The sequence below is a fragment of the Lepidochelys olivacea genome, assembly GCF_965140295.1.
Source record: "Lepidochelys olivacea isolate rLepOli2 genome assembly, chromosome: 12".
Lineage (NCBI taxonomy): Eukaryota > Metazoa > Chordata > Testudines > Cheloniidae > Lepidochelys > Lepidochelys olivacea.
The window spans coordinates 28,968,181-28,995,904 of record NC_140422.1 but is presented as its reverse complement, the minus strand read 5'-3'; the positions used below and the strand labels follow the sequence as shown (position 1 = coordinate 28,995,904).

General features: G+C 40.5%; 1 protein-coding gene across 3 annotated transcripts in view; it reads left to right on the top strand.

Annotated features, from left to right (window-relative positions):
* Positions 1 to 27,724, top strand: part of LOC311529181 (uncharacterized protein) — a 190,351-nt gene that overhangs the window by 162,000 nt on the left and 627 nt on the right. The window lies entirely within an intron of this gene.

The following is a 27,724-nucleotide window of genomic DNA, read 5'->3' as shown; positions in this document are numbered from 1 at the left end:
TAGGGCCTGATTCAAAGCCCATTGAAATGAGTGAGAGTCTTTCCATTGACTTCAGTGGGCTTTGGATCAGGCCCCTAAAAAAGTCATCTCTTAAAAAAGCTTATACATAAAAGGGATGCAATACTTTGATTCTACTGGGCTATTTTAACAGGCCTGCTGGTCCTGTTAGAGTAAATGAACTCATTCAAAGCTTAATTGTTAACTAAAGCTATTAAGAAGAAATATATTGCTATAACTCCATCTTTGCTATGCTGACACCCAATTAAATTTTACTCCAAATATTTAAATCTTTGGCTAATCAGGCCATGGATTATTTTTCCAAATTAATCCAGAGGTATGTCTCTGTTTACACGTTCCAATCACTAATACAGAGGTGCTCTTTGAAAGTCGTTCTAGTACTGAACTTTACTCATAAATCCTTTTTCCACTGTGACCCTGAAATCTGGAACATTTTCTCTCTCGGTGGTCATGATGAAAATTGTGTTCCCAGTTGAAATCACAACTCATGATTTAACTACTCTTAGTTTCATGCAGTTAGTCACATATGGTGATTTTACTACAAACAAATCATAGAATCATAGAATATCAGGGTTGGAAGGGACCTCAGGAGGTCATCTAGTCCAAACCCCTGCTCAAAGCAGGACCAATCCCCAATTAAATCATCCCAGCCAGGGCTTTGTCAAGCCTGACCATAAAAACTTCTAAGAAAGGAGATTCTACCACCTCCCTAGGTAACACATTCCAGTGTTTCACCACCCTCCTAGTGAAAAAGTTTTTCCTAATATCCAACCTAAACCTCCCCCACTGCAACTTGAGACCATTACTCCCTGTCCTGTCCTCTTCTACCACTGAGAATAGTCTAGAACCATCCTCTCTGGAACCATCTCTCAGGTAGTTGAAAGCAGCTATCAAATTCCCCCTCATTCTTCTCTTCTGCAGACTAAACAATCCCAGTTCCCTCAGCCTCTCCTCATAAGTCATGTTCCAGACCCCTAATCATTTTTGTTGCCCTTTGCTGGACTCTCTCCAATTTATCCACATCCTTCCTGTAGTGTGGGGCCCAAAACTGGACACAGTACTCCAGATGAGGCCTCACCAATGCCGAATAGAGGGGGACAATCATGTCTCTCGATCTGCTCGCTATGCCCCTACTTATACATCCCAAAATGCCATTGGCCTCCTTGGCAACAAGGGCACACTGCTGACTCATATCCAGCTTCTCGTCCACTGTCACCCCTAGGTCCGTTTCCGCAGAACTGCTGTCTAGCCATTCGGTCCCTAGTCTGTAGCGGTGCATTGGGTTCTTCCGTCCTAAGTGCAGGACCCTGCACTTATCCTTATTGAACCTCATCAGATTTCTTTTGGCCCAATCCTCCAATTTGTCTAGGTCCCTCTGTATCCTATCCCTGCCTTCCAGCGTATCTACCACTCCTCCTAGTTTAGTATCATCCGCAAATTTGCTGAGAGTGCAATCCACACCATCCTCCAGATCATTTATGAAGATATTGAACAAAACCGGCCCCAGGACTGACCCCCGGGGCACTCCACTTGACACCGGCTGCCAACTAGACATGGAGCCATTGATCACTACCCGGTGAGCCCGACAATCTAGCCAACTTTCTACCCACCTTATAGTGCATTCATCCAGCCCATACTTCTTTAACTTGCTGACCAGAATACTGTGGGAGACCATGTCAAAAGCTTTGCTAAAGTCAAGAAACAATACATCCACTGCTTTCCCTTCATCCAATCAATTTACTTTTGCCCTGTTTATGGTCTATTTCAAAATACCCCAGCTTTTGACTGCCACTATTGCTTTAGAGACTGTTAAAGAGACACTGTCAAATTAAGTTTTGTCCCAAATTTTAATTTTGCATAAAAATCCACTTTATAAAACCTCACACCAATTGAACTGTTTAAAAACACCAATGATAACAGATTTAAAAAAATAAATAAATGACAGTTGATTTGCATAGTCTAAAGTTGAAACTTTGAAGCCCAAGGAACTTGAAAGTGATACTGACTATAAACAAATGTGAAACTGACTACACTCATTGTCATCAGCCCAGCTTGGAGACATGTAAAAGGAAAAAAGCCTAACCAGAAACAAATAGACTGGGTTTAAAAAAAAATTATGACTTTTAATAATATAAGGTAGTATTAGTCAGATAGGTAAAGAAATGTGTTTGTTTGCAGTATTATTTATGTTATTGTCTGCCTTTAACTTGTTTTGTGCATTATAATTAAATATTTAATCACTAACAATTTTGTTTCAATGGGAAAGTTTCACATCCACCCCTAGCACAGAAATTAGCTTTAACATCTGCCATCATAATGGAAAATTTTAGCTTCATGGAGAGATGCATCCTAGACCTGCTCTAAGGCTTAGGAGATGCTGCAAGTCATTACCACACCATAAAAGCATCTCTACCATCATGTTGCTGTTCATTTTTCCGAGACCAGGCCTCATTTGATGTTTGCTCCTGCCTCAGGTGCCTGGGCAGGATCTGACCTTAAATCCAGTCCTGCTTTCTCTGCCTCATAATCCCCTATCTCTTCCTTAAGTCTCTGTCTTTCTGCCTCTTTTTCGTCTCCTCCCTTAGTTTCTGTTGTAGACAGATGGTAGTGTGCTAAGTAGTAATCTTCACCCTAATAAGGTGATATACCCACTTTTTCTTTGTTATCTAAACTATTGCAAATACTTCAGCACCCTCTGTAACTTTAAATATTTTCCATCCATGGACCTGTTTGTGCATATTTTGAGTGGGGTCTCTTTGAATAGCCTGTCCAACGTGCTCTTCTTGTAGATTGGCCTATGTGTGTGAAACACAATCTGAAGATATAAAATAAAGTCAGTCTATTTTTATCATTAACATGGAATTAGTGTCTACCCCAAAGATTAACATTTCTGAAGTGTTTATCGACAAGTCATCAAAAATCTACATTAACTAAGAAGAGTCTGGTGGCAGCATCTGAAGAAGTGGGTTTTTACCCACAAAAGCTTATGCCCAAATAAATCTGTTAGTCTTTAAGGTGCCACCGGATCCTCGTTGTTTTTGTGGATATAGACTAACATGGCTACCCCTCTGATAAAGATCTACCTTGTTTACTATAAGAGGTTAGTGTGTATGCCCTAAGTGTAGCACTGCATCGGGTGCAGTGAAGAGCCTTATCACCCTATCTGGAGCACTGTGATTATGCCTCAGTGAACTGTGAGTCTCCCTGAGCTTTATACTCATAACTTTATACACATACAGCCTGTGTGACCTCATAGGCTGCACCTGCCTTTAGCATAGGCAGGCCACTCCCGCTGGAGCACCGGGCCTGCACCAAATGGATGGAAGGATACAAGAAGTCATGGCCTGCCTCATCTTCTGTGCTGCTCCTTGTCCTCTTTAAGGTGTGCTGGAGGAGGGAGGCAGATGAAGAGTAGCCCCTGTGCACCCCTCAGAGCAGGCATTGTCATTGTCACTTGCCTTGCCATGGGACAGGAAAGGGGAAAGAGATGCTTCACTACATTCCTAATCATACTGTTGCATATCCCCATGAGGGACAGTCACAACCAGCCCAATATATCTAGTCATAAGGACTCCTGGGTTATTGACCAATTCAGTATTTGATCATTGACAAATATTTTCATTTTATTTTACCTTGTTAATACTGACTCGTCTCCTATGTCAGTATTTCATTTTAGTTTTCATCAGATCTAAGCACTTTGTGGCCTAGTTGTGGAAGGTGCTACTGTATACAAAATAAAGTTGTGGAGTGTCCCATTATTAATGAGACAAAATAATTTGTAAGAAACTGAAGTAGGTCTGGGTAAGAAAAAATCACTAGTTTCCAAGTCTGTAGCAGAAGTAAAACTACACTTCAATCTATTACCATTGCTATTAGTTTTAGATGTCCTCACTGAATGTAACTGAATGTACCTAGGCTCTCAACTTAAAGAATTCAGATAAGCTATTTTCACACACACACAAAAGCACAATTGCTTTCCAGGAACACGTTTTCTTTTTCTCTAGCCCTATCTCCCTCTTTACATGATTCTAGATTGGTTTCTCTTGATTGTTACTTGTTTTGACTTTGCCTCTCAAAGTAGAGTTGGGCTCAGGTAAGCATTGGCATGGAGTGACATTGTGACGTGGGGCAGGACAGAGGATACAAGCTGATCCAAAACATTGTCACACATACCATCAGCACACAACACACGAAAGCCAAGACAGAGAAAGAACTCTTCAGACACATAAAGCTGGGATGTCTATAAAACTGCCACCTTACAAAAGAAGCCAGCTGTTTAAATGGTCATGTTGTACAAGGCACAAATAGGGAGGTCTGCCCCCTGCCCTACCCCACCAGGTACGAACACCCGTCAGAGGTCTCATGTATCCTTAATACCAGTTATATTGCATGTTATTTGACCATTTAAATAGCTATGTCATTCTTTTCTAACATGGCTATTTTTTTTTTATTTGCATCACATCTTTCATTTGGCTGTACTGTGCTTTTCCTAACCTGTTTTTTTGTTATAGCTGCAGCACTGTAGATCAAATGTAGTGTGTATTAATAATGAACCCTGGTTTATTCCATGCACATTATTAATCCTTTGAGAAGCCTCTTGCATATGTGTAGAGAGACAATACTGTTAGCATTTATAAATTTTATTCACTGTAGTAATGTTGCTGGAAATTACGATGCTGCGCTAGAAATAAATGACACAGTCCCAGAAACAGCAGAAGGCAAAAGACTTAAGGGGTTAATAATGAGCCACTTGTCTTCATTTTCAGTACCTTTAATCCACTACTGTGCAGTTTTCACACAGTGCTACATTGAATTACTGCATCATTTTTTACAATTTCTTTGTATGGCTGACCCAGTTTATAGCAGGTTTGAAAACATTATCGTTACTTAAGGTTCAAAGATCCTGCAGTATATTGCATTATAAGTCAATCAGTGCAGGAGTATTTTGATGTCACTTTGCTTTTGGATAAACACAAGCAAAACAGTGTCTGAATATTCTGGCAAATGGGTGAATAAGCCACACGGATATTTACTAGTTCTTTAAACTTGAAGGATGGTATAGCATTGTATATTTTCTCATGATAATTTCACTTAATACGGCATAACTTTTTTGTGTGTGTGTGTGTCATGAAGGGTCACATTTTGATTATATATATTTCTGTGCACCAAGGGCACTAACGGCGTGAATCTGCAATCTATGCTTTGCTGTGTTTTTGCTAACTGCTACACGGAGCATATTGGAAGAGTTCTAGCATTTTGTTGATATGTAGATGGATACAGATATGTTCAATGGCATGCCACTAAAACCCTAGAATTAATACAGGTTTGAGTTTCTGAAGTGTACTGCTTTTATAATTTGGGGAGTGAGAAATATTCTATCTGTTCTGAAATCTTCCTATTCTATCTGTAAAATGTAGTGTTTTCTACAGCTTCTTTTAGAACATTATATATATATATGAATATATATATATATATATATATATGAATAAGCAGTGTTTTGTGTATAAAGCATTTCATTCTTACCAAGGTCATTCTTTACGCTTCAGGTGCTTATTTGTGTTGTTCTTGAAGCATTCGTATTACTGATAGCACAGTTATACTTGGTACATGTTATATTGAAATATTGCTAATGTATGAAGTGTAACATTACATTTCTAATCAAATGGCATACATATGCACTAGATGCTTGCTTTTACTAAGATTAATTACCATGTGCAGTGAAAACTAACTCTATATAGTGAAATATTGCATGCACACACACACACACACACAAGAAAAGGAAAAGCAAATTGTGCAAAGGAATGAGCACTCTAATAAATTGACTACTTCTGTCATTCAAAACATATGCATAGCCTTTAAGACAACACAAAACAAAGATTAAAAGCATGCTAAATCAACTATCTATTAAAGCATTTAGAGCTTTTCTCCAGATTCTACATGAAAATTATGCAATCTGTTGCAAAACTAAACACTTGTCTCCCAGATGGTGCTCAGAATCTGTCTGAGCAAACACTCCTTCCATGCTCTGTGTAACAAATTGTGCATATTTTTGTTGAGCATGCTTCATTATGCAGTTGAGGAAATCTACACTGAACACACTATGTGGAGCTGACACAAATTTGCATTGTAAAACCTAGTGATGTTGTATTAATATAGACTTCTGAGTGCAGTCATAAAGTGGAAGACACTGTTGCCTTTTTCCTTGATGAAGTACCTCCAGCTGAGTTGGCTGAAAGTTACAAATGTATTAGGCATGCTGCAGATCAGTAAATTGGGTTAAAATTCTCACAAGCCATTGATAGTTTTCCATTAATTAATTAGGAGCTAATTGTTTTGTTGGAATCCTATTGCAAAGGTAAGCTTCTATGACAGGATGTTCTTAAGTGTTTTGAGGGGTGTATTAACAAATAATATTTTTGACTGAAATAAGAAATAAGGTTAAGGATACATCCACACACGTGCTTTTATATAATATTGTATAAAAATTCTGATTTTTTCATGCACAGGGAATATAGAACTTGCCCACCTGGATCACACCAGTGGTCCATTAAGTCTAGTATCCTACCTCTGTCACTAAAGAGGAAGGATGGTCCAGGGGTTAGGGCAGTAGCTACAACTAGATCTGAGTTCAAGTCCCTGCTCGGCAATAGACTTCCTGTGAAAGCTTGAGCAAGTCACTTACTCCATGTGCTTCAGCCCCAATCTGTAAAATGGGGATAATACCTGTCAACCTGTGGAACTCCTTGCTTGAGGAGGTTGTGAAGGCTAGGACTATAACAGCATTTAAAAGAGAACTGGATACATTCATGGAGGTTAAGTCCATTAATAGTTATTAGCCAGGATGGGTAAGGAATGGTGTCCCTAGCCTATGTTTGTCAGAGGGTAGAGATGGATGGCTGGAGAGAGATCACTAGATCATTACCTGTTAGGTTCACTCCCTCTGGGGCACCTTCCATTGACCACTGTCGGTAGACAGGATACTGGGCTGGATGGACCTTTGGTCTGACCCAGTATGGCCATTCTTATGTTCTTATATCCTATCCCTACAGAGATGTAATTAGCCTAATTTCTATTTGTGAGGTGCTCTGATAGTTGTATGATCCTCATTACAATAGTACCTTAGATAGACAGATATAGTCAAGGCTATTCCTATAAAAACCTCTGATTCATCACTCTAAGCTTCCTGCAGCATCATAGCTGAATAGTTTACCTTTTGTAATTTATTCAGATATTTGACTTAAGAGAAGTCTGGCTGGAGACCCCTTTGAGACTATTAATTTGACCCATTTGTTTTAGGCATGGAGTTTACCACTAAGTTTCCTGGTTAAATCCCCATCTTTGGAAATTTGGAGGTGTTCATGTAAATAATAGTAATAAGCATGAAACTTCTGCAATGAAGTCCAACAGGCGAAGTGGCACTTGCTTCACTCACACAGGTCTCTGCAATACCTTTCTTTCTTTTGCCCCATTCACTGTGTTTTGTTTCTGACAGAAAAAGGTGGATGGTTTTACACATCATGTGCATTAAATACATGGAGAACTGAATAAACAACATGAATAATATCCTCTGTTTAGTCTATTTCAATAACTTTTAAATATAAGGCATAAATTGCCCCCAGAAATTTTGTTAACATCCATGGGTATTTAAAGACTTTATGGAAGCAAGAATGATATTGTTCTGTCTATGGAACAAGAGTACTGTATTTTGAAAGATGAAAACAATAATGTTCCAACAAAACACATTCCCTACTCAAGATGCGTGGAAAATACATGAAAAGTCTGAGTGAAATTGAAGGTATATTTTATGTCTTCAACAAACAAGAGAAAGTAACTATATTATGAACTCTTTAGTTCAGGGGCCATATTTTTTCATGCCTGAACAATGCCAGAGAGCATCCATGGCCTTATATTAATAATACACAAGAACAATTGTTAGACAATATTTTAGCATGGAATGTCAGATGTAATGATATAATATTTAGTAAATTACATCTTTAAAGCATGATGCCGACACTAATAGTAGAATGAAGAATGTAATATAATGAAATAGAAATCTCTAGACAAATATATACATTAGCTAGATTAATTATTTTCCCCATTTTATGAGTAGGGAAACTGAGAGTGATGTAACCAGTTCAAGGCCAGAAAGTGAGTCGGTGTGATCAGCAGGAGTGACAGTCAAGTGTCCCTGGTTTCAAGATTAATGCTCAGTCTACTAGACCACATTGCCACTCTTTGCCCATCAGGAGAAACTCCCCCGTTTTAAAATGAAAGAAATGGGGGTCATCTGCTGTGCTGAAATACACACATGTGGCTGCCATTGGTTTCAGTGAGAGCTCAGCATGTACATCTGAGGGCAAAATTTGGCCCTCGATAAATAAACCCAAACTTAAAACTCTAAATTTGTTCCAAAACTAATCTGTGCCTGAATTACAAAGAGCTCTCTGAGACAGGCCTAAAGCTGTACTTCACATACATCTTGCTAGTTCCCAAAAAAACCCTGTCCTGCATTATAAAAGGGAAGTACTTTGTATTATCTCTATTATAGCCAGGGTGCCCCCTAAGCTGGGCACAGGCTGCATGGCAAATGAGATCACCTGGTATGCTGAATTCTGACATTGCTCAATTGGCTCAATAATAGGTGCTATGCTTGCCTCGGATTTACAAAGCTGAGCACTGATCCCCGGCACTAGTAAACACTTTGCTCCTTTTCTGTATTTCTAGTTATCCTCCTGTTCAGCTTACTGCACTGACTTGCTCTCTTTCTCTTGTCCTTGTCTTGCACGGGGGAAAAAAAAAGCAGCAGCTCATAGGAAATCTGGTACTTGGGGAGAATCCAAGATCAACAGACCAGCAAGCCTACTCATTGTTCTTTATCGTTTTGGGCTCTCTTCCAGCCCCTCTGGGTTTCCATCTCTCTCCAAACTGCTTTCTGCATTCTCACATATGTTATAGAAAGTATTATGATTTCAGAAAAAGGTACATTCATATTTTAACAGCTTGATCCACAAAAGGATTTGTCCATTTGTTTTGCTTTTGTTTGCTACATCTCTTCTTAATGTATAAGCTTGATTATCCCTAATGAGAGCGCTGCGTGTGTATGTATCATCAGAGAAGGAATAGATGCCTTGGCAAGTAATTACTGGGCATAATTATCTGCGAAACTGGGTTATTTTTGGACTATCCTGTCGGTGCAATAAATATTTTAAATCCAGCACACCTTACAACTGAAGACACCTATATAGTCAGAAACAAAATAGTTGAGCTTTTCATTCTGTCACAAAAGTGATCAGTCTTTCAAGCATTATGGAGGGAGGCTTGGAGTGCTGATGCAAAAAAGCATTGGCAAGGAGTATATTTTATAGTATTGTTAATAGATTCCTTCCAGACATAACAACTTTTGAACATTGCTGATAGGATGTTCATGCTACCAGAAAGGCTGAAATATTCTGATTGATGGTGCTAAAGGGTGGAAGGAGTTTTATAGCAAAATAACTCAGTGGTATAGCAAGTGCAATAGTTTAATTGTTATTAAGATAATTCTCAAGGTTTAAAAAATAAGGGCAAACTTTACCATCCTCACCCCAGCAAAACCTCCCACTGAAGTCAATAGGGTGTATCTTACCCCTTTGTCACAGACACACACAGCTGTGGAACTGGTACGGTTCTACTAGGCAAGTTAGGAAGAATGGGGGAGGCTGCAGAGCATACCTAGCATGAGGCTGGGCTCTCTGAGGGCGCCCTTTACCCACAGTGCAAGGGGGTTTTGTGGGGGTCCTTGATCTGCAGCTACTCAGGTCCACTGGTGAAATACCTACATGGTGAGGGAGGGACATCATTTGAGGCATAATCATGTCTGGAGACCCCTCTGAGGCTATTAATTTGACCCAATGCATGCAGTGAGCATACGGTATGTGGGATTGTCCTACGACCCATTGGAGGGGATGAGCATCCATTCCACTGAGGTATTACAGCCTGAGGGAGGATCCCTTCCTCATGCTTGGTCCCTGCAGAATTCTCAGATTTTGGACCAATGGGATTAAGGTTTTCAGGATTTGATTTTCATTCTATTCCCCCAGTCATGGCCTGTGATTGGTAGCATATGGAGTGAACATCTCTCCCTGGCAGCCGAGCTCTTTTACTGCCACCTGGTTGCAGGTGCCAAACAGGGAGTTCAGTTGGGGCTTACTGGAGCACGCAGAATATTTTTTCCAAACACAGTTGTAGGCCCTGACATTTTACAGGAATTGCAGCTCCAAAAAATGGTCTGCATTTGCCATACCACAGGAGACAACTTACTGTCACGTTTCCTTTCCATAAAGACAAAATACCAGGCCTTACAGTGAAATGCTCTTGTGTGGCCTGGTGATTGTTTGGATTTTTTGTAGGGACATTGTACCAGAAGTCTTGAATCAGGCTCTGAGAGGATGTGTATAACCAAATGAATTTCAAGAGCATTTGTTTTCATTGCTCCTTTCATAGCTACATGCAATAATGGGTAAAGCAAACTGATCATCAAAATGACAATTTCATGGTGCCTGAATAACCTAAACATTTTAAAACAAGTAAAATCTGCATGTTTATTGGCACTTAGAAGTGGAAATCTTAGAATTTGGGTACAGAAGATTAGAGTTAAGGGTTTAGTCGCTTTATTTTTATTAACCATCAAATAGAATCCCAAGGAAATCGATGGCAATTAGCCAACTCCACACACCTTTCTACATACCATATTTTCTGGCAATTAGCACATCGTGTTCTTCTAACAGGTAACATTTTAAGGCTCTTAAAAGTGATGGGTCATAAGCACTCATCATTGCTAAATGTTTTGCAGATTAGTGCCTACAAATGCATACACAGGTCTGCCAAAACACCTTACCTCTGAGCTGCAAAATCCTTATTGCCATTCCAGGCTGTCCCTGACCAAGGCCTAACAACTAGACAACAACAGATTTGGAAATCCATCTATGCAGATTTATGCCAGCTCAAAACACAGCCCACCAAACCCATTTGATCCTATCACTTTCAGAGGTAAGGAATGAAAATGTAAAATCACTGCACATCCTAGCTGTCCCTAATATTCTTTCTGTTAGGGTCTTTTTCAGTTCTCGAGACAAGGAGGTTTTGTAAAGACATATTTTAATGCTCACCTCAGTTTTTGGTTTTCATCGAGTTAGTGCAGCCTTCATTGCAGCCTTCAGAAAAAGGAAAGCTACAGTGACCTGTGTGGCTCACTGGGCTGGGGATATATATGCACTGCATTTGCAGGAGGCATTCTGACTGTGGGTGTCAGAAGTGACAGCTACAATAAATTTTAATTGTGTAGCCTGCGCTCTCCCCCTCACCCCTCCCTCCCAGTGCTGGCCATCAGCTTCTCACCACTCTCTCCCCTTGCAAAGCAACAATTCCTTTGGAGTATGGAGTGCCTGGCCCATACTATGCCCTACTCCAGTGGTTTTCAACCTGTGGTCTGCAGAACCCTGGGGTTCCGCAGACTATGTCTAAGGGGTCCAAAAAAGGTTGTCATCACCATAGAACAGTGGTTTTCAATATGTGGTCCATGGACCTCTGAGGTTCCGCAGACTATGTCTAAGATTTCGGCACCTTCATTTGAAATTTTTAGGGGTCCACAAATGAAAAAGAGGTTGAAAACTACTGCCCTACCCTATCTTTGAGTCACCCGCATTCTGGGTGTATCCTCTGTGACCACAGAAATGTCTCTGTGTCTTCTTTCCTCCTTTCTCAGGGAAAGCTAGGTATTAGCTGTTAACAGTCATAGTACAAATTATTCTCAGCATTGTGACTGGAAAATTGGGAAGAGTTCAGCATACATAAGAGGGATTAGATTCCCCCTGGCTCCCATTTAGGCACCTAAATAGGCGGAGAAAAATGTAGAAGAACTCAGTATTCAAGCTGACCAAGAAATGTTTTCTTTTCCCCTCTAAAATTTTTAACAAATAGGATTTGTTTTTTACATTTTCATCCTTTTTTTAATTTTCAAGCTTTAATTGAGAACGAACTGTTTTAATATATACCTGATATGTTTTCAATTTTCAATAAATGGAAATGTAAAAAAAAATCAGTTTTCAGGTTTTTAGTTTTTTTGATGAAGACCCCATTTTTTGGTGGAAAAAATCTATTTTGCTAAAAATCTATTTTCCATGTAACAAACCTTATAAAGAAAAATTGGCTTGCTCTATTCTTTATATTAGGTGCTAAATGCTGTAGAAATCTGACTCTTATCTAGAAGTGGGATTTTCTGAAGTGACCAAATGACAGAGGAGCACAGTTTCCATTGAACTTCAACAGGAAGTCTCAACCTTTGTCCCAATGAAGAACTGAGCTCTTGAAAATCTGGGCCCCAGTTTTGACTGCTGCAGATTTAAAATTTGGATCTGAGTAGTTTTGAAATTATGACCCCAAATGTGAGTGCTAAATTCTTTAAAATCAGAGCCTGGGCTCTCTTGACTAGCTGCTCTTGGATGTATTAGCACATTGAACTGCCAGTACATACCACATGAATTACCTCAGTAATGTTTCACAATTGTTCATAAAAGATATTGTTTTGTTTTTTTCCCTTCTCTAAAGAGTAAAGAGTACAGCAAGGATACCTTACAGCAGGGCATATTCATGAATTAAACAACACATTTGGCTGAAAGGATAAGACTTTAATGAAATATAATGTTTGAATGACACATACTGAAAACTGTTAAGGACACAAATAATCTGTTTAACCCTTTTGTAACCAGATTGTTTTCCAGATTCTTTCTTGGAGGGGGGGCGGAGGAGGGGCAAGGGCAGTGGTGAGCTGGAGCCGGTTCCCACCAGTTCACTAGAACCGACTGTTAAATTTAGAAGCCCTTTTAAAACCGATTGTTCCGCGAGGGACAATCGGCTCTAAAAGGGCTTCTAAATTTAACCGGCCAAAAGTGGCGCCTTTCCAAGGGGAAAATTTCGTGGGTGCATAGCACCCACTGGCAGCTCCCCGCCCCGTGCCCAGCCCCAGCCCCAGCTCACCTCCACTCCACCTCCGCCTCCTCCCCTGAACGCGCTGCCCCGCTCTGCTTCTCTGCCTCCCCAGGCTTCCCGCGAATCAGCTGTTTGCGTGGGAAGCTGGGGCAGGCTGAGAAGCAGGCCGCGGCTTGCCGCTCAGGCCCAGGGAGGAGGAGGTGAGCTGAGGTGAGGGGGCGCGAGGAGGGCCGCCCACGCCGCAGCAGGTAACCCCGGTGGGGGGGGGTGCAGGGGAACCGCTCCCCACTCCAGCTCACCTCCGCCACCCTCGGCCTGAGCAGGAAGCTGCCGTCTGCTTCTCTGCACTCCCCGGCTTCCCGCTGAACAGCTGATTCATGGGAAGCCGGGAGGCGGAGAAGCAGGGCGGGGCAGTGGGTTCAGAGGAGGAGGAGAAGGCGGAATGGAGGTGAGCTGGGGCGGGGCGCGGGGCTGGGAGCTGCCGGTGGGTGCTCTCCACCCACCAAATTTTCCCCATGGGTGCTCCAGCCCCGGAGTACCCAGGGAGTCAGCGCCTAAGGCACCACTTTTGATGTGATCAGTGGGGGAGCGGCCGCTCCTCCTACTCCCCCCCAGCTATGCTCCCCCACCCCTAGGAGCCAGAGGAACCTCCTGGATGCTTCCTGGGAGCTGCCCCAGGTAAGCACCTCCAGGACTCCCCACCACGCCCCCTGGCAGGTGCCTTTGGCTCTTAGGGGTGGGGTGGGCGCCCACTACGGTAGCCCATGAGACCCTCCTGCCCAGTTCTGGGGACGGGGTGGGGGGTGGATAGGGCTGGAGGGCATCAAGTAACGCGGGGGGTTTGGATAGGGCAGGAGTCCCAGCGGGCGGGGGTGGGCAACGACCCCCTTGTGGGATGAGGAGGGAACCCGTTGTTAAGATTTTGGCAGCTCATCACTGGGCAAGGGCACTTGAAAACTGGACGACAATGCCAGAATCTTCCATATGCAATAACTACTCTCTCTGTAAAGTCCACTTTCTCTTTCCTCGTTACAAATCAGAGACAATTTTCATTAAAAGTTATGGGATTTCCTCCATAACTTTAATGGATTTTAGATTGAACTCTCGGTGAATACTGAAACACTCTCACCAAAGTCTAGCATGGTATGGAATGTAGACCAGCCTGGATAGACTCAAAGACGTCAGTCAGAGGACACCAAACAGATTGTTCTTAATTTGAGATGCCAAGCTGGAGCTTCTCTCACTATTTCACCAAAAGCACAGGATGTCCACTGCTGCTCATCAATAAAGACAAAGAAGGTTTTGGCAATTCAAAAACATCTTTACTAGCAGGTAGCGTAATTGCAAAGCAAGGACTTTAAGGCAGTGGTTAGTTGATTCTAGTAACTTTATTGTCCATTTTATACTGAATATTTTTTATAGCAACAATGGAAGCTCCACCATTCAAACAGCTTATTTTTTTTTCTGGTGTTTAAAATTCCCAGTTGCTCAGCAGCCTCAGATACATAGACGAAGGACTGTTGCTTTAAGACCCTGTCTGCATTGTAGGAGACTAGGAAGATGAGCTGTGGACTAGTAGCCACTTCCAGAGTCTTCCCCCACAACTCCTTGAACTGGCTTACCTCTAGCCAAAATTATCACTAATTTATAATCTCCTGAATGTGTACTCAATGTGTCAGATGGTCTCAGTCCTGCTGTATGTGGTCAAGTTTCTATATATATAAAAAAATCCAATCACCACAGCAATGATGTTGCCTTTGTTGGCAGTTAGCATAGACTGAATTGGGATGGAAATCTACTTACCGTCTCACTCACTAACGGTGGTTCCTCCAGAACAGGAGATAATGTAGAAACCTCTGTTGGTGTATGCTGCATCCCTTCAGTGAAAAATAAAGACACTACACCCTGATACTCATAGTGATGCCTCTTCACACTCTGGCACACTTTAATACCCAGCTATACTTCTGGAGAGTTGTAAAGGGGTCTTAAAATAACAGAGAATCAGGCCCTTCAAGGTGTGTCTACACAGCAGAAAAAAAAACCACGTCTGACCCATGCTAGCTGACGGGTCAAGCAGCAGGGCTGTTTCATTGCTGTGTAGACTTCTGATCTCGGGCTGGAGCCTGGACTCTAGGACCTGTGGAGTGGGAGAGTCGCAAAGCTCGGACTCCAGCCCAAGCCCAGAGGTCTAAACAGCAATGAAACAGACCCAAAGCCCAAGGCTTGTGAGACTGAGTTTGCTGGTACGGGCCAGCCGTGTTTTTTTCTTTTCTGTTTAGACATACCCTCAATCTCCATGACTGTCAACCTAGCACTTTTTACAAGCTTTAAAATAAAACCTTTATAAAAATACAACAGTATTCTTAGACGGCCCAAACACTGTGGTCTGGTAACATGATAAAGGTGCAAGGTATAGGATTTTATATATAGCATACCCTCATTGTTTTGGGTTTGTTTTTATTTTTTCAAGTGAGGAAATTTTCCTCAGTTGTGATTTCTTGTTTCCATGCTTGGTGTGACAATTAATTTGACATACACTGAGCGAAAATGTTTTGGTGAATAGTATTTTTACCAAAACTATTTGCTAATTCAGGTCAAATTTGACAGTTTTGGCTGAAAAAAAAAGAAAATAAACTAAAGTCAGAGTTTCAGTTTGACATGTTTCATATAGAAAATTTCAAAATGTTTCATTTTTGACTTTTTGTATTGAAACAGCAGTCTGTTTTGAAACTTGGCCATTAAAAAAGAAAAACACCCCAAACTGAAATGAAAAACTAAAACCAATAATAAAGAAAATACTAATAAATAAATAAAAATTAATGTTGACCGAAAATAATTTTGATGTTATTTTATTTCATGAATAATTTTTTTTTATTTCATGAAAAAAATGAAAAAAATCAACTGCAGTTCAAAGTGAACCAATTTTTAAAAAATGTTCAGTTCGTCCCTTGTGACAGACTTTACCCCTGTATTCACACCTTGCACACTATTGTAATAATCTCTGTACAAGTATGCCTTATGAGGTATCATTTGAAAATTCATAATTTTCTGGTCAGTATTTCCTGATAAAATATTTATGGCAACATTGTATGGAAAGTTACAACATTCCACTGTATAGTATTATTAACGCATGTTCCAAACCACAGCCATGCCCAAATGGAAGTTGGCACACAGGTCTCAAACAAAACAATGTGTGCTCATCATAATTTGCATTTAAGTAGTAAACAGAGTCATCAAACATAAAGGGAGTTCGAAAAGGTGGGAAAACCAGCAGGAAATATCCTTCCCTTGTCTCTTGAATCTTAGCTGGAAATGTTTTCTAAGAGGAGGACTGACACTATAAATATGAGGGACAAACACATAAAGCAACCCCTTCTCGCTCGCTCTCTGTCCATCAATTTGCTGCACTAGAAGGAACAAAAGAAGCAGCCATTAAACAGAAGAAGGGGTCCTGGCCTAACAAGTTTCACCAGTAATATTGTTGAGAGCATGTGGTGACAAAAACTCTACTTTGAATTTAACATAATTTGTTAATTTAGGTATTAGTTACATTTTATCTTTATTTTTCTTGTACCATTTCTGATTTTTATGTCTTATTATTTGTACTCAATATCTGTCTCTTTGTAGTTAATAAACTTGTTTTATTGTTTTATCTGATCCAGTGTGTTCAAATTGAATTGTTTAGGGAAACACCATTTGAGGTAGAAAAATCTGTGCATATTACTTCCATTGATGAAATAATGGACCTATATACATTTGTATTGTCCAGGAGAGGGCTGGCCAGTGCAGAACATATATATCTGGGGGGAAATCTGGGACTGGCATAACCAGGCTGGCAAAAACCAAGGTGTGGCTGGCTGCAGCCCCCACACAGAAAAAGCTGGGAGTGACTCTCTTGCTGGAGGCTGTTTGTGAGGTGTCCAGGATTGGAGGTACAACAACTAAGCAGTGTAAAGGGCACCCCAGGTTAGAGGGTAGGGGGACACAACTACTCATTAGTCTTGATTGCCTGAGAATGTCACAGCCCCCAGACTGAAAAATCAATTAATCACTTATCTCTGCTTACAATGATAACAACAAATCTCTTTATATCTGACTATATTATATTGGGGATGGGAAAGTTATTTGGTGCTATTAATACAAGTAAACTAACAGTGTTTTCTCTTGCCAGTTGTTAGATTAGCCAAGTGAACCATGATTCATCAACCTTAAAACGTGTGTGAATTCATAAACAGGTCACAGTGACATGCCTGGAATTTTCCTGGCAGTTTGTGTAGCTAAAGTCAAAGGGAAAATAAATTGTGAGGCAAGGAGCTCAAGGGACTTTGGAAAGGGATGGATTTGTAAAGCCTGTAGATAGCTACATGTGATCAACTTGATTTTATGTCTCTATTTACATATTAATTGTAATTCAACTATGGAATAATTAGAGAGGTTCAATACAAGGTTTTATCAAATCATCGACTGCATCAACAATAAGTCTAAGACTTTTGAAGATTGGCATGGGGTTCACTTAAAATGCAATGACAGTGCTTATCACTTGATTTTAGACATGTATAATTTGCTGGTTTAAGGACTGCTTTATTCTCATTCTCAGGAATTCATTTATAGGGATTTATTAAATGTAGATGAGATGAACAACATTGGATACAAAATTTTAAGAGGGGAAGCAGATATGTTATTCATTATTATATCTATTACATATTCTTTGTATTACCATAGTAAATATAATTTGTTAGGTGCTGCCTTCCACATATTGGAAGGTGCTACCACACCTAGAAGATAAGAAACAGATGAAGGCAAAAGGTGGAGGACAGAGATAGCTCCTCCCCTATGCAGCGTAGCTCTTAAGCAGATGCTTAATTTTAAGCATATGAATAGTCCAATTGACTTCAATGGGACTCCTCACATGCTTTAAGTTAAGCACTTGCTTAAGTAATTTGCTGGATCAGGGCCATAAAGAAAAAAAAGTTTTTAACCTACCCATTATTAATTGGCTAATATCACAGTAGAATGCATCCGATGAAGTGAGCTGTAGCTCACTAAACTTATGCTCAAATAAATTTGTTAGTCTCTAAGGTGCCACAAATACTCCTTTTCTTATCACAGTAGAAGTGGGTCTTGAGGTGGGGTCTGAAGGATGAGGGGAAGGGCACCCTACTTGGCGGGGGCACCATAGTGGGTAGAGTGAAGACAGTTCTGGGAGAAGTGGACAACACAGTCAAGAGTTATTGCTGGTGTGATGGAAGGGTGACAGCACTGTGGTAAGAGGAAAGATTCTGTAAGTTGGAAGGACTAGGTGGGATGCGGAGGATGACAGAAGAGGATAGAGGCTCTAAGTGTTACTGCAATGCAAATCATAAATACTAATAAAAGTGTTCATGATACAAAAGATTCACTACACTCTGAGCTCTCTCAGTTACTCGTCCTGCAAAAAATCACATGCTTAACTTCCTGCACTTGTCAATGGGTCAGTTCACACATGTAAATCTAACATGTATCATTGTTTGCAGGATTGGGGTCTTAATGAGCAGTCTTATCCTCTTCCCACTATCTCAGTTCAGCCCAGATATTCCAAAGAAAACTCACCAATTTTCTCAGTACCTAATTCTGAGCTCTTTTTTCCTACCACTCTTCTCAATCTCTCTCTGGATTTACATCTCCTGATCTCTTTACTTTGACTTAATCCTTCAGTTGTGTGAGATGTCGGAAAAACTCCACATTAATCATCTGAGTTTTAGAGACAGATCCTGGTTCAATGGCAATAAATGTGAGTTTGCTGTGATATATTTATTTTGCAAAAGAAGTTTTGTGCATGCATGCCTCTTGATGTACTTTGAATGTGTTCTCCCCAACCACTGTATAGTACTGAGATTTTAAGATCAGTACGCTTTTGTCTGTCTCTCCAGCTAAGAGGACTACTTGTTCTTGCTCTGTCTTGAGGAACAAATGCAACACTGGCACAATAAAAAAAAAAAAGTAAAACTAATTAATGTAACAAATTCAGGCTGAAACATTCAATGTTTTATGTTCAAGCCCTGGATGCTTAAAGGGTTACTAAGAGTGTAATTAAAATCATAACAATAAAAGCAGAGAAAATTTACAAACACAATGCATTTATTGCAATGTATTAAACATTATTTGCTCTTTATAAACAGAATGTGCATTCTACAAGCCCCTAAAGCTTTGTTGCTATTAAGCCATTGTGCTCCTTGACCTTGTGCTAATTTCTATGTTCCACAGAAGTAGAAGTACATGATGTACTGTCTCTGTATCTTTTGTTAGTCTAAGAAATGGTATTTTAACTATACGACTGTAGAAACAGCCAATGGAGAATGAATTCACTACATAATAATCACTCCACTCTCTAGCTCTGGTTCTTATAAACTTCACTTTCCTCAAATGTCCATTGCTTCATATATCGTTCCCATTACCCCTCTAAAATTTTTGGTGTATCAGCTCAACACATCAGCAACAGAAACAACATAATGATTATTTCAGTCACTTAATTTATGACTTCATATCTATACCAGTCGTTTTAACCTCCGCTCTTATTTACATTTGCCCTCTATTTCCTCGATTCAAATGGTCTTTCTGAGGAGAGTGGTTTCATGCAGAGATGGGATAATAATCAGAACTATATTACCTCCCACACAAGAATTCATTGTAATATTTATTTGTCACCAACATTGGTGGGGAAAAGTATTAATCTAAGATTTCAGTATATAATATTTAATCCATCTTTGTTTTTTATTGCTAACAACATAGAATACAATTTTGTGTTTGTTAAAATGCTTCCAATGCTGTGTTTTACTCTGAACTGCAAAGGTTGAAATCTCCATATTAGAAAGGTTACTAAATGGCTGATGGCTGAAATCATGAACAAACGTCTTACGGTCATAATTATAAGAGGAGAATTGTTAAGACTGTTCATCAGAGAATTGGGACTACTGCCATTTAAAAAGAAAATACAGTAAAAAGCTTGTGACCCACATATGTAGGTGCATATACTTTCTAGTCACATGTGGGATGGTTTTGACGCTTCTGTTTATTGCCACAAACACGCTGAGATGAAGTGAGATGGGACTGTGGAAAAACCACCTTCAACAATGGGTGAAGATGCATAAATTACTGTGAAATTCAAGTCAAAGGAAATTGGCATTCAGGGAGGCTAGACAGTGCAAAACAGTCCATTATCCATTTAACCACATAACGGACTCAGACACAACCACCTGATCAATCTGGAGCCAGATGCTCTAACTAGAAAACTGTTTTCAACAGCTTGGCATCTGGGTGCTGTGATTACTAAAAGGAAGAGGATTGGTACAGTCTGATGAGTTGAATTGCAGTGTGCTGTGGCCTTCAGTTTATTATTTAATATGTTTTCTTCACAGGAAAAGCAGACAAAGGAACACATGTGATTAGAAAAGGCAACTTATATTTGTCAATTAAAAATAATCTGTACAGTGTAGAAAACTAGGAAGGGGCTCAGATTCTCTAAATGTATGCCTATATTCCTATATGTGTGTCTATGCTAACAGAAATTTTAATAGGAACTTTAGGCAATAGTTAGTGTTTGTATTTAAGGCTGGGGCCCTGATTCAGCAAAGCACATAAGCATGTGAGAAATCCCACTGAAGCCAACAGGATTACTCGGATGCCTTGCTGAATCAGGGCCCATGTTAATAATCATCATAATGTCCTGATTTATTATTATTATTATTCTTCACAGTAGGGAAAGAGTCTAGGAGGGGGGAAAGGCTCTTCCAGATCCCCACTGCCGGATCATTTCCCCTCCATGGAAACACTCCACCCTGCCAGCACCTTTCTGCACGACAGGAAAAGACTCCTGCCACCTTCCACTAGAGCCTTTCACTGACATGTACTTCACACGGCAGTGTGGACGCAGCCGCAGGCTATTCACTTCAGTGCATAGCTTTACATACACTCCAAGCCACCATCAGTACTGTGTAGTGCACACACAACCTTAATGTTATATAAACAAAGAAAGAGATAAGAATGTGGCCCTTGTGTCTGTAATGCCACATGGAGAAATAAGGGCAGTATGGAATTTGTTTAGTTATTTAGGAGTATGAAAATTACCTATGTTTCTGCTTTGTCAATATTTGATGGAAAAGCTTCTATGAAGACTATTCAGTTTAATGTGGAGCAATGAAAAGTGCCAAAAGCATGCATGCTCCACACAGTTATGAGCTGATCATATTAAAACTTTTGTGGAATACCCCTATATATAAATTTCTATCAGTCTGTGCTGCAAATGGGATCTAAAATGAAAAAAAAACCTTCCCTTTTCACTCAGTAGGACAGTGGCTTTGCTGTACTGGATAAGGACATTGGTCTATCCTGGTTTGATACCCTGACTCTGGCAAGGGCCAAGGAAATCCTGGAGCTGAAGAGGACATGCTTTCTGCAGTATTAGTCACATCTCTTCACTTATTTTCTATTTATTTCTGAAATCCTTTAATAAACAGCTGGAATCTAAGGGTTCTTCCTAGCTTTTGCCTACTCTTGTAGCTGTCTACAGTCTCAAACTCAGTCTTCTTCTCCTAGACAACAAAGTGAGCAATGGGCCAGATTTTGATCTCAGCTGACTCCACTTCTCTTCCCCATTCTTCACCATCCCCATAAGCTCCCAAGGAAATGTAGTTCAGTCTGGCCCTTAAAGAGATGCTGCAGGAGTGAGAAGATTCCAGGCACCCTCTCCCGTCTCACTTCCAGCCCTCTGGTGCACCCACACCAGGGCCAGCAGAACCCAGCCCATCTGGTGAAATACGATCCAGGTCTCAGACCATAAGTGCTCATTAACCAGCCTCCAAATATTTACAGATGATTGAGAACTGAGAGAAAACGAACATGACAACAACAGTAATTCATCACACAAATAATTTCTGTGAGGGTTAGCTAAAGGGATGTGTTCTGCTTTGCTCATCATCTACAGTCTGTCTTAAATTGCCTGGTAGATTTAAATACTCTTTCTGAAGCTACCCTCTGGTGTCTGTCTTTTCATTTTATTTTATCCCTGGAGTGGTCTTCCCTTACAGCCAACAGGTCTAAAGATTTGAACGACTCTCTTCTTTGCAACACTATGGCATTCTGCCTCCCGCTGACTGTCTCAAGCATCTTAGAACCCTCATTCTGTCAGACAGATTTAAAGGAAGCATCACCCTAAAAGGGGTTTCTTTTAAAATAAGCCAGTGAGAGGTCACAGAGCAAGAAGAAAGAGCAGGTATGAAGGGGAAAGTACCATACCTCATGTGTCTACTTAGCTGCTCTACCCTATCATTAGACAGGGGGCTTGAAAACATCAATGAGCAGTAAAAGGACCTTGAAGGAACTAGGGGGGATATGTGAGTATTTAGGATGGCTGAGTGTGGAAGATAGGACACTTCATAGGGAACTGAAGTCAGTTACAAAGGTCTCTATCCCAGATGAACCTAAAAGCCAAGTAGATACTGAAGCTAAATGCATGGGTATGATTGTAATCAAACAGGAATTAGTTCAAGGATGTCTATAGCTTGTATTATGCAGGAGGTCAGACTAGATGACCTGGCCTTATAATGTATGAATCTATGAAATAATCAGACTTCAATGATATCTGAGATGTTTCTGAAGAATTTTCAGGTGGCACAGCAGAGGAATACAGAATTTTTTTTAAGCTAGACATTTAGGGAATTAGACACAAGTTAAAGAAAATTGATTGGAATCAACTGTTGCCCTGGATATCTACTGTGGAGAAGTATGTGATATTTAAAGAGCAGATAGTAAAGAAACAATCTATAATCACTCAAGTGAAATCTGAATGCCAATAACAAAACTAGTGTGATTATTAACAAGGATACAGAAAACTAAGAAAGACAAAGTTAAACCACTGAAAAGGTGTATGAACAATTGCAATATAGGTGATTTTTACAAGAGAAATAAGGTGGAAAAAATATTAGGAAAAGTAAAATAGAACACAAAATGGCATAAGGCACCCTACATAAGAGTTAGAAAATGTGCATAAAATATTTTTGCACAAGATAGGGCTATTTAATGGGAAAATGATAAAGGAAAATTAATGAGTGATTGTACAGTGTTCTGAAGATATAAAGGGATAATTGTTATTGTTATAGCTGTGCTTGAAACAAAAGCCTGGATTCAAACACTCCCTAACTTAGGGGCAAAGGGACTTATTCAGCTTTTGGAGGGGCAGAGATTGCCATTTTATTATATGTTTGTACAGCACCTAGCACAATAAGGACCAGACATGGTTTAGGCCTCTAGGAGTTACCACAATATAAATGTTTAAATAAATTAATAATAGTAATTTATCAGCCTGGATCTAGATCTGAATTTTGCAGCCCAACAAAAATGCAGGATATGATCGCCCAAATATGGGCTGTTCAAAATGTGGATCTAATTTCTGTGTCTTAATCTCATCTGCAATTATTCTGAAGAGTGAAATGGCTAGGTCTTTCTTCAGATCCTATGGATTAAATGGTAATTCCAGGGCCTACCTTTTCAAAAGTGTGTGTGTGTTGGGCGGGGAGGGGGGCTTAATTTTTGGGTGTTCAATTGGACACTTTAAAGGGGATCTGACTTTTCAGGAAGCATAGAAAATTCATCTTCTGAAAATGGCACCCTGTTAAAGTGTCTCATAGTCCCCAAAATAACTAGTCACTTTGTCAGCGTCTCTCTTGTCTCTGTAATGTAGTGAATATTTTCCATTGATAATCACAGATGTGAGTTAACCAGCACATATGCCAGAAATAACAGTTCTGGTTTAATGAAGATTCTTTTTCCTGTTGATAATGAAATTCAGTTCTTGGCGCTAGACCCCCGCTTTATATTGTGAAAGTAAATAGATGAACAGAAATGGCATTTATTCATTAAAATTGCAAAATAGCAATTAAATCTCCTCCTCCTCCCTCTGATAAATCTGATAAGTGGGAACTAGCTGTGGGCTTATTAAAGGAGGGAAGGCACAGACAGACATTTGAGAAAGATTGATAAATTTCTTCATCCTTATAACAATAATATTTGACTCTTCTATAACACTTTAGATCTCAAAGTGCTTTACAACAAAGGGTAAATATCATGATCCCCAATCATAGGTAGGGGAGCAAATACACAGAGATAGAGTTGTTTTCATGAAGTCCCTGAAAGAGCCCTCTTCCTCACGGGGCTTTCCCATGGTTCACAAATCACTTGGGCAAAGGTCTGCACTAGCCACAATATGTTCTGTCCCAGATCTGCCATTTTCCATTTTGGTCTCTGTGTCTATGGCTCCTGTAGCAACAGCACAGATATGGTGGAGCCAGCTCTGCTGCTAGCATAGGTGTCCCCTATGGTGAAAGTATTGCTCGGAGAGCCCTAAATGCCTGCCCTGAGTTCCCTTAATGTGAGCCTAGCTAGGGTAAAGGGGCCATAGCGGAATGGCAAACTCCTGCATCTACAGTGATCCATTATGAACTGTGCAAATTCAATGGCTAATTGTGATACTCCTTAATCCTGCCTCCAGCCACTTTAGAAAAGTGATGGGTAGTTGAAGAGCAGGGGGTAGATTTCAGCCCCAAATAGCTAGGGCTTTATCATCCTTGCAGCAAGACCAGTTTGCAATAGAATCAAACCTGCTTATAATGGGGAGCAACAGCTCACAGTAAGGCAAGAAGCTTCCATCTCATTCATTTTTTTTAAATCACACAACACCTTACAGCAGAGACATGAATGACAGCTGACAGGCTGAGGCCAGGAGGAGGCTGGGCACTGGTAGAAATAAATTAATTAATAATACAAAGTCTGCCTCTGATGCAGATGCAAGGACAACATAAAAAGCAACAGGACTCTATTGTGTGTCTGTTGCCTAGGGAAACACTCTGAGACATGCTGCTAATAAGAAGGTGTCAGCTCCTACAGTCCATACATCACTTGACGTTTTACCTGAGTCGTGACCCCAGGATTAGTCAAGTAATTTATTTCTATAGCACAAAATTAAGTAAAGTAGTCTAGATGCTTTACAGTTAATTAGTATGGGTTAAGCTTCAAATTCTCCCTTGTGTTTCAATGGAATTACATACGTGTGGCATTCACTGATTCAAAACACACAAGATTAAACTACGATAGTCAGTGGTATAATCAATGTGGCAAAAGTTTACAACAGCACTAAATGATATATTAATACACAATACCTCACCTTCCTCTGCTCCTACATCACTGCTATGCAGGGAACTTCTGCACTGGTTACTCAGACAGAGTTCAGGGAACTCCTTCTGCACTGGTTAGTCAGACAGAGTTCCCACTTGTGGGAGTTCTGCATGAGTAAGGCCTGCTGGATCAAGTTCTAAATTTGGTTGTCTTCCTTTCCAGTCAGAGGCCTGATTTTTCCACTGCCTTGCAACTTATGTCATCATTTTCACCCATGCAAAGTCAATATAAAAAGCTACTGCCTCAGAATGGTAAAATGTTACCACAGCCGAATGATGTCAAGACTGCAGCATTTGGCTCATTGTTATTATCAGCACAGTTCTTATCAGCACAGTTACCCTAGCAGAAAGGTAGTGTTTGCCACTAACTTTGTACAATGATGATGCAAGGTGCAAGGCATTAGAGAATCAGGCCTTATAACTGAGACATTAGTCCCAGTTCTCAACTTGGAAGGGTTGAGGGGAAAGGTGTTTCTAAGCAGAACTGGATAAGAAACCGTTTTCCTGTCTCAGGAGAATTTTCAAGATTTAAAAAAAAAAAATCTCATCTCAAATTGGGACAAAAAGTCAAAATCTCAAACATTTTGGGAACAGAAAAAAAAAATCACATTGGGTCAATAGAAAGAGTTTGTTTCCAGACATTTGAACTGTTTCATTCCAATTTTGACTATTGTCATAAATATAAAGGGAAGGGTAAAAACCCCTTTGAAATCCCTCCTGGCCAGGGGAAAGCTCCTCTCACCTGTAAAGGGTTAAGAAGCTAAAGGTAACCTCGCTGGCACCTGACCAAAATGACCAATGAGGAGACAAGATACTTTCAAAAGCTGGGAGGAGGGAGAGAAACAAAGGGTCTGTGTCTGTCTGTATGCTGGTTTCTGCCAGGGATAGACCAGGAATGGAGTCTTAGAACTTTTAGTAAGTAATCTAGCTAGGTATGTGTTAGATTATGATTTCTTTAAATGGCTGAGAAAAGAATTGTGCTGAATAGAATAACTATTTCTGTCTGTGTATCTTTTTTGTAACTTAAGATTTTGCCTAGAGGGGTTCTCTATGTTTTTGAATCTAATTACCCTGTAAGATATCTACCATCCTGATTTTACAGGGGGGATTTCTTTATTTCTATTTACTTCTATTTTTTATTAAAAGTCTTCTTGTAAAACACTGAATGCTTTTTCATTGTTCTCAGATCCAAGGGTTTGGGTCTGTGGTCACCTATGCAAATTGGTGAGGCTTTTTATCCAACATTTCCCAGGAAAGGGGGGGTGCAAGTGTTGGGAGGATTGTTCATTGTTCTTAAGATCCAAGGGTCCGGGTCTGTAGTCACCTAGGCAAATTGGTGAGGCTTTTTACCAAACCTTGTCCAGGAAGTGGGGTGCAAGGTTTTGGGAAGTATTTTGGGGGGAAGGACGCGTCCAAACAGCTCTTCCCCAGTAACCAGTATTAGTTTGGTGGTGGTAGCGGCCAGTCCAAGGATAATGGGTGTAATATTTTGTACCTTGGAGAAGTTTTTGACCTAAGCTGGTAAAGATAAGCTTAGGAGGTTTTTCATGCAGGTCCCCACATCTGTACCCTAGAGTTCAGAGTGGGGGAGGAACCTTGACAACTATACATCAAAACACTTGTTAAAAATATTTGAAACAGAACATTTCTGGAAACCAAACCTTTCCTGTGAAAAGTTTTGGTTTTGCCAAATCTTCATTTTCTGGTGATAACAACTTTTAATTGAAAATTTCCAATTAGCTCTAAGCAGAGTCACGTGTCTCCCCCCACCTGCAGATTTCTTGGGACGCCTCACGCTGGGACACCCAACAGCGAGATGGCAGGGGCTCCCCCTCCCGGCCACACTCACCGTGTGCTCATGCAGTGCGGGAAGGGAGAAAACAGCAGGGTGCTTGGCTGCAGGCTGAGCTCTGCTCGCCTGCTAAATGGGGCTGCTTATCCTTCCCCACTGCTGGAGTCCCAGCGTTTTCAGCTGCCTGCTTTGCAGACAACCCATTGAGATGAGTCAGGCGCTGAAGGCACAGGCAATGCATGGGGTGGACATGTGCTGTCCCCGAACTTTTCAGTTGTGCCCCCCCCCGCTATCCGGTTACATGTCACCTCTGTTTCTTAGCCATCTCCCACAGCACTGATTGCAACACCTTTTTCCCCTAAGAATCAAAGACTATGTTTGACAGCATGCAGATATTTCGGGGTGGTGAATAAAAACCATAAGCACTGCTATATTGGTCAAACCAATGGCCCATCCAGCCCAGTATCCTGTCTCTGACAATGGCTTGTACCAGAGCTTCATGGGGACTGTACAGAACAGGGCGACTACAGAGTCACCCACCGCCTCTGCCACTCCCAATTTCTGGTAGTCAGAGGTTTAGGGACTCTAAAAAGCATGGAATGTATTCCTGACGATCTTGGTTAATAGCCATTGATAGACCTATCCTCCATGAACATATCCAATTCTTTTTCAAACCCAGTTATCATTGTGTGTGAAAAAGTACTTCCTCTGTTTGTATTAAACCTGCTGCCTATTCATTTCATCA